This window comes from Delphinus delphis, chromosome 10 (assembly GCF_949987515.2).
Source record: "Delphinus delphis chromosome 10, mDelDel1.2, whole genome shotgun sequence".
Classification (NCBI taxonomy): domain Eukaryota; kingdom Metazoa; phylum Chordata; class Mammalia; order Artiodactyla; family Delphinidae; genus Delphinus; species Delphinus delphis.
In genome coordinates this window covers 22,281,493-22,291,189 of record NC_082692.2, presented here as the reverse complement: position 1 = coordinate 22,291,189, position 9,697 = coordinate 22,281,493, and the positions used below count along the sequence as shown (strand labels likewise).

The 9,697-nt window shown below is 45.1% G+C and overlaps 1 long non-coding RNA gene across 1 annotated transcript; it reads right to left on the bottom strand.

The window, feature by feature from the left end:
- Nucleotides 1–298: 298 nt before the first annotated feature.
- On the bottom strand, nt 299–8,669 carry LOC132432775 (uncharacterized). Its single transcript, XR_009520977.1, has 3 exons — nt 8,607–8,669; nt 8,103–8,275; nt 299–485 (listed from the first exon to the last, which is right to left on the bottom strand). It is a non-coding gene; the product is annotated as an uncharacterized lncRNA (long non-coding RNA).
- Nucleotides 8,670–9,697: the final 1,028 nt, after the last annotated feature.

The following is a 9,697-nucleotide window of genomic DNA, read 5'->3' as shown; positions in this document are numbered from 1 at the left end:
TTGTTCTTTACTGTGAACAGAGTGGGCTTCAGCCCAGGGAGGGAGGCTCGGGAGACTCCACGTTGATGAAAAGGCACTGCAGTGGAGGGAATGGAAAAAGGTGTTTTATTGATCCATTGAGGGCTTAGCAGGGCAAAGCAGGACACTATTAGGACTGAGATTAGTGAGGGATGACATTAGTGGTTAAAAGTGTGGGCACTGGAGTCTAACTACCCGAGCTTCAGATTCTACCACATGCAAAAAATTTCCTTTATTCTCCAAGTTCTCACTTATGAAGATAAGACTCATCATGATCAGCACCATCTTCATCATCCAGCCCTCCGCAGGGTGGTTGCAAGGACAAGTGCTCACGATGGTTCTTGGCCCATGGAGCATGTTGGGTAAACACTAGCCACTGTTGCTACTGTTTAATGAGTTCTCTGACAGTGATGGGCAGGTGTGGGAGCCTGGAGCATTTGGCTGAACAGATGTGAGGAGTCTTCTTCCTAGGAATTAAGAATAACAAAAAAAATATGACTGCTAGGAGGCAGCAGATGAGATGGCCCCTGAGTGCTTCCAGCCTTAAAAGTCTTTGTCTAAGAACTCTGAGCATCTTGGCAGGAACTGGATATCCACGTGAAAGAAAGTATTGAATGGCCAATGGAAAACAAAACAAAACATTGCTTGGGACTTTTGTAATTCTTTGGGTCCTCTTGGAGAAGTGCCTTTTTGAAGCTCACTTTTTCTCTTTCCCCATAGCACTGATGTTTTTAAAGCGATTTTCATTGTTTTGCAAAAGAGCTACAAGGATTGGATGGGCCCTCTCATTTCACCATCCTGTGGAAGACCCAAGTTCTGAAGTTCCCTGAGAGCATGGGTGGTTAAATCTTGGACCAGCAGTACTTGAAAACCATTCTACTGTGATTATCCACATTGGACCAATAGGACTTGATTTGAGTTTCCCCTCTTCCCACAATAGAATATTCTCGAGAAAAGGGGAAGAATCCTGTGGATTAGGTAAGCCTTTAGTGTGGAAAGTGAACAGTTGGCTTCAGAAGCAGCAGCAGGAGCTATATCCCAGCCCTGGGCAGAACAGAAGAGACCAGAGTTACCACCTTGAACTTTCTTTGCACTTAGTGGAGCTGCAAATTACAGAGGGTCAGTTCTACTGTGCCAAGGTCAAGCCAGACCTTCTTTGCTGGCAGGAGCACAGACAGGGACCAGGTCAAATGGTAGGGCCAGCAGAGGCTCCTGGTGTGATGAGGATGTGTTGCCGGGTGGTGCGACCACCACTCAGCAGTTCTGGGAGGAGCTGTTCCCTTGGCCTCTCCAGCCCTGCCTCGGTCAGGATGGGCTTCACCCTCAGGCTTCAGATCTCCTCCTGACTGTAGAGCACTGTGGGCTCTAGACTGCTTGCCAGGCCTCAGTGGCCCCAGCTCTGCCCTGACTTGGCCTCTTGCCTCCCTGCCCTAGTCATTTACTAACAGAAAGAATTTTGTGAACACTTTGCTACTATGTTAGTTTTGTTATTTTTTCAATCAATCAAAAGTTGTTTTTTTTTAATTTTTTGGCTGCATTGGGTCTTTTTTGCTGCGTGTAGGCTCTCTTCAGTCGCAGTGAGCGAGGCCTTCTGTAGTTGTGTTGCACGGGCACAGTAGTTGTGGCACACGGGCCTAGCCACTCCACAGCATGCAGGATCTTCCCAGACCAAGGATCGAACCTGTGTCCCTTGCATTGACAAACAGATTCTTAACCACTGCACCACCAGGGAAGTCCCAATCAACAACTTTTGTTGGGGAAGTTACTGTGGCAGGTGCTTCTAGGCCCTGGGGTAGAGCAGTGGACAAGATGGGCTTTCGTGGGATGTACATTCTCAAAGAGGGAAGATGAAGTAAGTAAGTAGGCAGGTGAAATAAATCAACAAGGTAGCCTGAGAGAACAGCCAGGAGTGTGGGCATCTTGCAGTCGTTACCTCTGCTGCTCCGGACAGTGCTGTGGGAAGGTGTTGTGCACTCATGTCTGTTACCTGGCAAGGAGACTGCAGCTAGGAGAGGAAGACTCTTGTCCAGGGTCACAGCTGATGAGGAGAGCCAGCATCCAGCCTGAGTGAATTATTGTCTGTTGCTGCACAACCTGTTACCGTAAAACACTGGCTTAAAACAATAATCATTTATTATCTCTCACGGTTTTGTGGGTCAGGAACTCGGGGGACAGTGGGGAGATTTGAAGGCTGGGGGCTGGAATCATCAGAAGGGTCTAAAGATGGGTGTTGGCTGAGACTTCAGTTGGAGCTGTCAGCTGGAACCCCTACCCCTAGCCTTTCCATGCAGCCTGGAATTTCTTGCAACATGGTGCCTGGGTTCCAAAGGCAACTGTCGAGAGAGAGAGACAGAGAGAGAGAGACAGAGAGAGAGAGAGACAGAGAGAGAGAGAGAGAGAGATCCCATTGGTTTGGGCAGTCACAAGGCTGTGCCCAGATTCAAGGAGAGGAAACGTGGACCTCACGTCATCGTGGGCTGAGCATCAGTCCCACTGTGAAAAGAACACGTGGGATGCAATAAATATGTTGCTGCAGCCTTCTTTGGAAAGAATGATCCACTGCATCTGGTCTGCCTGCTCCAAAGCGAGCGTTCACTGCACCTCGCACGCTGCTGTCTACCCTCGCAGGTCCATCACCCAGTCTTGTCTATTTGCTGACTTTCAGCCTCTTCCCAGGTCTTTGATTTCTTCTGGATGCTTCAAGGCCAGTGGTAGTCCCACACCTCGCCGTTTCTGCCAATTGTGGTTCCTCCCACGGTCCATTGTAATTTTAGGACACTCTGGATAGAGTTTATTCTCTCCGGTTTTTGAAGCAGGGAATTCTGTTACTTTGTACTTCAAAGTCCATTAACCTGAGGGGAATCGGAGGGTGGGCTTCATATCAGACAGCTTTCCCTCCCCCAAACAGGGGTGATATTCAAAATACTTAACCAATGAGGCATCCACTTACGCGGCCCGTGGGGCCGGGAAGGGAACACTAGAGACGGTCGTGGGAGACGAGACCTGTGTTGCTGCCGTGAACCGCACGGAGGCTTCCGCGAGGGGGCGCTGTGCCGGAACTGCGACGTCGTGGGGAGAGGGAGCCGAGGGGCAGTAACACTAAGCAGCGCACAGAGTGTTCTCGGGGGTGGAGGGGAGGACAAATAACCTTTCTCCCCAACCCATCTTAGGTTCTTTATTTAGCTGGGGCCTTGCAAGTGGAGACCAGCAAAAGACAGATTAAAAAGAGAAAAACTGAAGTTTATTAACACGTGCATCGCGAATATGCTTGAGAATACTCAGTGCTGAGGAACTCGGAGGGGCGACTAAAACTGGGGCTTATATACCATTTTGAGCTAAACAAAGGAAAAGGGGTTAAGGGGTTTGGGGCTTCTGGGTAGTGGAGGCCAGCTTTGGGAAGGTGATCAGGAAAAGTGTGGTAAATAGGGATTGTTTAGTAAGGTTTGTTATGCAGATTTGTCTGTGCCTTCTCCTTAGATAAGAGTTAAGAGTCCTCCTCTTCCTAGTACAGGAGAGGGAGACACCTTTAGAAAAGTAAATTTACAAAAAGAAAACTTGTGGCCTGTTTTAGAGGTTTTCTTGCAGCTGCTGGTTCTCAATGGGCCTTTAGCTTAAAATAATCCATATGCCAAAGAGACATATTTTGGGGTGGCATATCCTGGTACCCTTCAGGCATGAGTGACTAATTCTGCACAGGGGAAACAGAAGCTGGGCCCTGTGCTTCAGGGCCTATTCATGGTTCAGTGAGCCCTTCAGAAGTGAACTGATTACACCCGGAGGTTCTTGAATAATGTCCCCTTAAGTGCTTCCAACTCATGTGTTGTATTGGATAGGGAAGTGCCCACACTCACAGGACCTAAATCCTGTAGTCTTTAATCATCTGCAAGGGATCCACTTTTCCACTTGTATCCAATTCAGTAGCTTCTCTATATTTCTAAAATAATCCATATTTTCCCCTTAAACCATTTGGCTCCCTGGTGTAACTCCTTCCCCCACATCTTCCCATCTTAATGCACAACGTATGTATGCCAGCTCTTTCCACACAGTAAATCAGCAAATATTTCATATCAATATTGTTCCCTCTGCTGTGTTTGAAACCTCAGGGAAGAATTCTCTGATGCCCACACCACCCAATGCTCGTACACTTTATTCTTTCATTCTCTATGCCTTTGGCCTCGTACTTGCCCCCAACTCAGTTGTGTAGTGGTTACTTATGTTGGAATTGTGTCTCTGACCATCGTGATCTGCTTTGGACACTTTGAGGGTTGTGACTGAGTAAGCTTGTGCTGGGTTTCCCCCTAGGGTATCCAGTAGATAACTGTCCACATAGACTGAATGCATTCAGAATAAGATGTTAGTCCTAAAACCTCTGTTAATCCACTTATTCAACAAATCAGTTTTCATTAAAACAGATTGTTTACACTGCTTCATTTAATTCTCTGTTGTATTTCCCCTAGAGTCTGTCTAGAAAGGATTTTACTGTATGAGAACATTAGGGCCTCTGGGCACAGGGAGCTGATAAACAGGCCAAAAAGGTAGAGGTTTCCAGGTCCCAGTGAGAGAAAGAGGATAGAGGTGATCATGATAAAAATGTATTACATAAGTGATTTGAAAAGTAGAACTGGGGTTAGCATCTCTTGTAGGGTTGAGATTGGGATTATTAAATATAAAATAGGGGATCTACATTTAGTATAGGATACAATCAAATTAGGAGGTCAAGGAGGCAAGAAGATTTGTACATGAATGGCTAAAATGAAGATTAGGATTAAAATAGAGTTAATGCTGCTGTTCTGTGCTGATGCCAGAGTAAACGTTGAATCAAAGCCATTTTGTGTTGGGACTAGAATAAAACTAGGATTTCCCTTTTTCTTATTTCATCAGCATGTATCCGAGAGAATTTGGTATTGTTGCCACTGCCATGGGGAAAGCTGGGAGACAGCATCTGTGAGATTAGGACCCCACGAAACTTTATACATTTTTTGGAGATATTTATTCATTCATTCACTCACTCATTCATTCATTTATAGAACTAATTGGAGGCCAATTTTCTGCAACATTCTGGTCCTTGCTTCTATGAGTCTGAAATCCAGTGGGGGAGTTAAGCCAGGAACACACTACATGAATTACCAAAACTTCCTCCATGCAGCTATTGTTTCTTGTTCTCAGGGGATGCTTTGGAGCACCTGATAAACTCTTATTCCAGGGAAGCAAACCTCCTTCAGCTGGGGGGGTCTAATAAATTAGACATATTTCTAGAGTGGGATGATTTCCTCAAAGTTTACTGAGAGATATGAGACTTCTCACCCGTGCTGGGGAGACACTGTATGTATTCAAGCACAGGGTTAAGAGCCTGGAGACTTGAATCAGCCCTCCTGGGTCCAAATGCCTGAAATTGTTAAGCTGCTACTAAATTCTGTGTCTCAGTTTCTGCATCTGAAAAAGGATGGCGATATTACCTCTTTCATAGCGTTGTAATAGAGATTAAATGAGTCAATGTGTGAAAATTACTTTAAATGGTACCTGGGATATCATAATCACTATATAAATACCTAATAATAACAATATGATAAATCACCTTTCTGAGCAAGAGTACAAACCTGATGACCTTAGAGAGGTCTTCGGTCAGGAGTCTGGAATGCCAGTTGTAATACCACATACTGCCAGTCGATGGCACCAAAGCCCACATTGTTAAAACTGTCCTGCCGGCATAAACATTTTGAGGTCTCCCTCTCTGTCTGAGCTGTTTTTGATTTGTGGGTGCCGTAGAAGATGAAACACTAGAACTGAAGAAGTTAAGCTTTCTACTAAGGCTCTGTTCTGAATTCCTGCCTAAGGATACTGAAATATTTGACGACGGTATGAAAGCAACAGTGTGTATTTGAGAAGTTGCCTGATGGAAGTCACCAGGCCTGGGTTTTAGTCCTAACACTGCATGTCCTTGGGCGAGTTTCTGAACCCCTGGACTTCAACTTCCCCCCTTCCTTGCTGTCATTTGGGGCATAAAATAGAACAACAATGCAAAACAGACACTTAAGGAAGTGGAAAAAAAACCCGAGGGAGAAGTAAAGAAACTATGGTAGAAATGAGAAGTGGAGGTAAAGAAATTGTGATGATGTGACAAGGAGGTGAGTTGGAAATGGAAATGATAAAATTGGGGAGATCACCATGGAGGTGAAATGTATGAAATACAAAATAGAGAAAATATTAAATTTGATTCATATGTTTCATACAGAGATAAGTACTTCCCCTTAGCACATTTTCAATCTCTGTGTCTCTGTGTCTCTCTCTCTGTCACGCACACACACTCACACTCACACTTGCATGCATGCACACACACGTGGCTGTCATCCATTTCTGTGACATGACGGATGTGAGGAGAGCAGAGGTGCGGGGAACACAGACTTCCTGACAAAACCATGAAGAAGTTGCTCTCACTTTTCACGCACATCAAGCAGTTCTCGCTCAGCTCTCCCTGGAGTCTTCGTCCTTCCCCAGCAGCCTACTGAGTGCTCTCTTTACCTTCTTGTTCCTCAGGGTGTATATGAGAGGGTTAAGTGAAGGAGTGCCCACTGAATAGAAGAGACCAAAGAACTTGCCCCTCTTCTGGGCATAGGGATTTTGGGGCTGGAGGTAAACGGAAATGACTAAACTGTAGAAGATGGTGACCACAGTGAGATGGGAGGAGCAGGTCCCCAAAGCCTTTCTCCATGCTATGGCAGAGTTAATCCTCAGCACTGCCCAGGCAATGGCACCGTAAGAGATAAGAATGAGGGCGAGTGGCATGACCAGGAAGATGACACTGGACACAGCTAACTGAATTTCATTGTAGGCGGTGTCTCCTCCTAACTACAATGAGGTACCACCTCACACCAGTCAGAATGGCCATCATTAAACAGTCTATAAATAACTAATGCTGGAGAGGGTGTGGAGAAAAGGGAATCCTCCTACACTGCTGGTGGAAAACAGTATGGAGGTTCCTGAGAAAACTAAAGAAAAACTGAATTACCATGTGATCCAACAATTCCACTCCTGGGCACATATCTGGACAAAACTATAATCAAAAAGATACATGCACCCCATGTTCATAGCAGCACTATTTACAATAGCCAAGACATGGAAACAACCTAAATGTCCATCAACAGATGAATGGCTAAAGAAGATGTGGTACATATAAACAGCGGAAAACTACTCAGCCATAAAAAAAAAAGAAATTCTACACGTAACTTTACAGTCCGCCCTCCATATTCGCAGTTCTACATCCTCCCGCAGATCATGTAGTATGCAACAATTGAAGAAACTCTGCATGTAAGTGGACCCACATATTTCAAACCTGTGTTGTTCAATAGTCCACTGTATATTACTGCAGTGATGCTATCTATAGACTGTAGACAAGCGGTGACACCTAAAATAAGAGACTGGTATACACCTGGGTTTTTTCAGTGATCATACAACAGATATTTATTAAACATGAATCATATGTCACTGTGTTCTAGGGATAACTACAGTCCCTCGCTTCATAAAGCTCACATTCTAGCACAATGCTTCTCAAACCCTTTTCTCTTCTGTACCCTATACATTTACTCAAACATAAAGCCAAATATTTTATTCCCATTTTATCTCTGACCCTACTCTCACAACACCCTGTACCTGCTTCTATCACAGTATTCATCACACTGGACTGTTATCACAGATGTCCTAGTCTGTTTCCCCAACCAGACTGAAGTACCTTGAGGGCAGGAGCCAAACGTCCTTCAACTTTATATCTCTACTGCCCAGAATAATTATCTGGCACTAAAAATATATTCAACAAATGTTGTATGAATGAATGCATGAATTAAATGCATGAATAAATAAATGAATGAATTGTTTAGCATCTGCTCCAGATGTACAAGGGGCTGACAAGGAAAGCTGGCCCTATAATACTGAGGGCTGGCCTCTCCTCCCATAGATATATCAGGTATAATACAGCACAATGTTCACTTAGTTCTATTTTTTTTAATATTCGTATGTATAACAACTAAAAATCAGTTCTTGGTACCATAATTTCAAAGATATGCTCTGGCTCCTTTTCCACCAGAACTCACCTTATAAGCAGGATGACTGCTAGCTCCCCACCTCTCTTTTGCAGGACCCAAGAAAAAAGGATGACGTTTTCAGGCTGGATGACTACGGGCCAATGTTGAATAACCGGTGAATCGAAAGCTGATGCCAAAATCTCACATGACAAGCTCTGCCCTTCCTGGGCACTGGATGGAACCTAGATGTAGGAATGTCATCAAAGGGAAAAGCAAAAGGGATTATTTACATGTTAAAATTAAAATCCTAGGAAAGATATGACAGAGCAATCTCTCTGGACTACAGAGAAAGGGAAAATCCAATTCTCGTTCCATTTTAGAAAAAGACAGAGGAAATGCACAGTCTTTCCTACAAAAGCATGCAACTTTGAAGACTACCAATACAGTCAATAACAAAGAGGTTAAGGAAGAAACTCAATTGAGGCACTTAGACACATTTTCTTTAGCCCTTAAGAAAACCACATCATTCACTGTTTCTCTTCCCTCGACAGTAGAAACACTGCCTCCTCTTACCCATTCTTCTCCATCCAGATCTCGCTCTTCATCTCCTATCACTACTGTGACCTTCTCTCTGCTAGGTGAATCACGTACACACATCTAGTCCCATCTCTCTCCAGGTAGGACTTCCAGGGCCTGCTGCTCAGGACAGGTCTCCTCAAGGGGGCCAAACGCCTGGGAACACCCAACAGAAGTAACTGCCTTCTCCCAGTGACTGACATTTTGAGCCAACGGGCAGGAGCTGCTCTGCATTTTTTTGTCCATTGGCAGTATGGCTTTAGGTACCAGTGAAGTTCAGTGGCTCCACTCTGCATTTTAGGTTACTGGCCTGAAAGAAAAGGGCAGGAAAAAAAGAGAGAGAGAGGGAGGGAAAGTCATGAATGGGAGTAGTACCACATCAACAAAAATCACAAAAGAACCAAGCAGCCCGACGGGGAAAGAAACTGGCAAAGAGGAAGGAAGTTAAAGCTCTGATGAGAGTTTCAGAATTCATGAGAAAAGCCTAAAAGCACCATATCGTTTGGGTTTCCTCTTCTCACCTTACCAGCTACGCGACTGTGGGTAAGCTTTTAGCATATCTAGGCTTCAAGTTGCCTATCTAAAAAGTGGGGTAGTGATAGTACCTACCTCATTGGGTTGTTTGAGAATTAAACGAATGAATATCAATATGTATACTACACTTAGGACAAGCCCTGACCCAGAATTAGCGCTATATTCACCAGTTTGCCAAATAAAAAAACTTTAATTGTAATATTAAAGGATGGCCTAAAGAAGGAGGAGAAGGAGAGAAAAACAGATTAGAAGAGGTAAAGATAAAATATGCTCCAGCAGGCGGGCCCTCCTACGTCCCAACCCATCCAATCCCACCTCCGACCGCAGGCCCCGCCCCTCCCCAGAAGGCCAGCGAGGGGCTCCCGCCAGAACCCCGGGCAGGGCCTCACAGACCTGCCCCGCAACCTCACCTTCTCCGCCGACCTTGCGGGTTCTGCCTTCTCCGCGGTGGGGCCGAAGGAGCGCAAAGGCCTCCTCAGGTGAGGTCCAAAAAACCCCACCCGCACCTCAGAGACGAAGGGCTGAACTCCAAAGTGCAGACAGAGCCTTTCTAT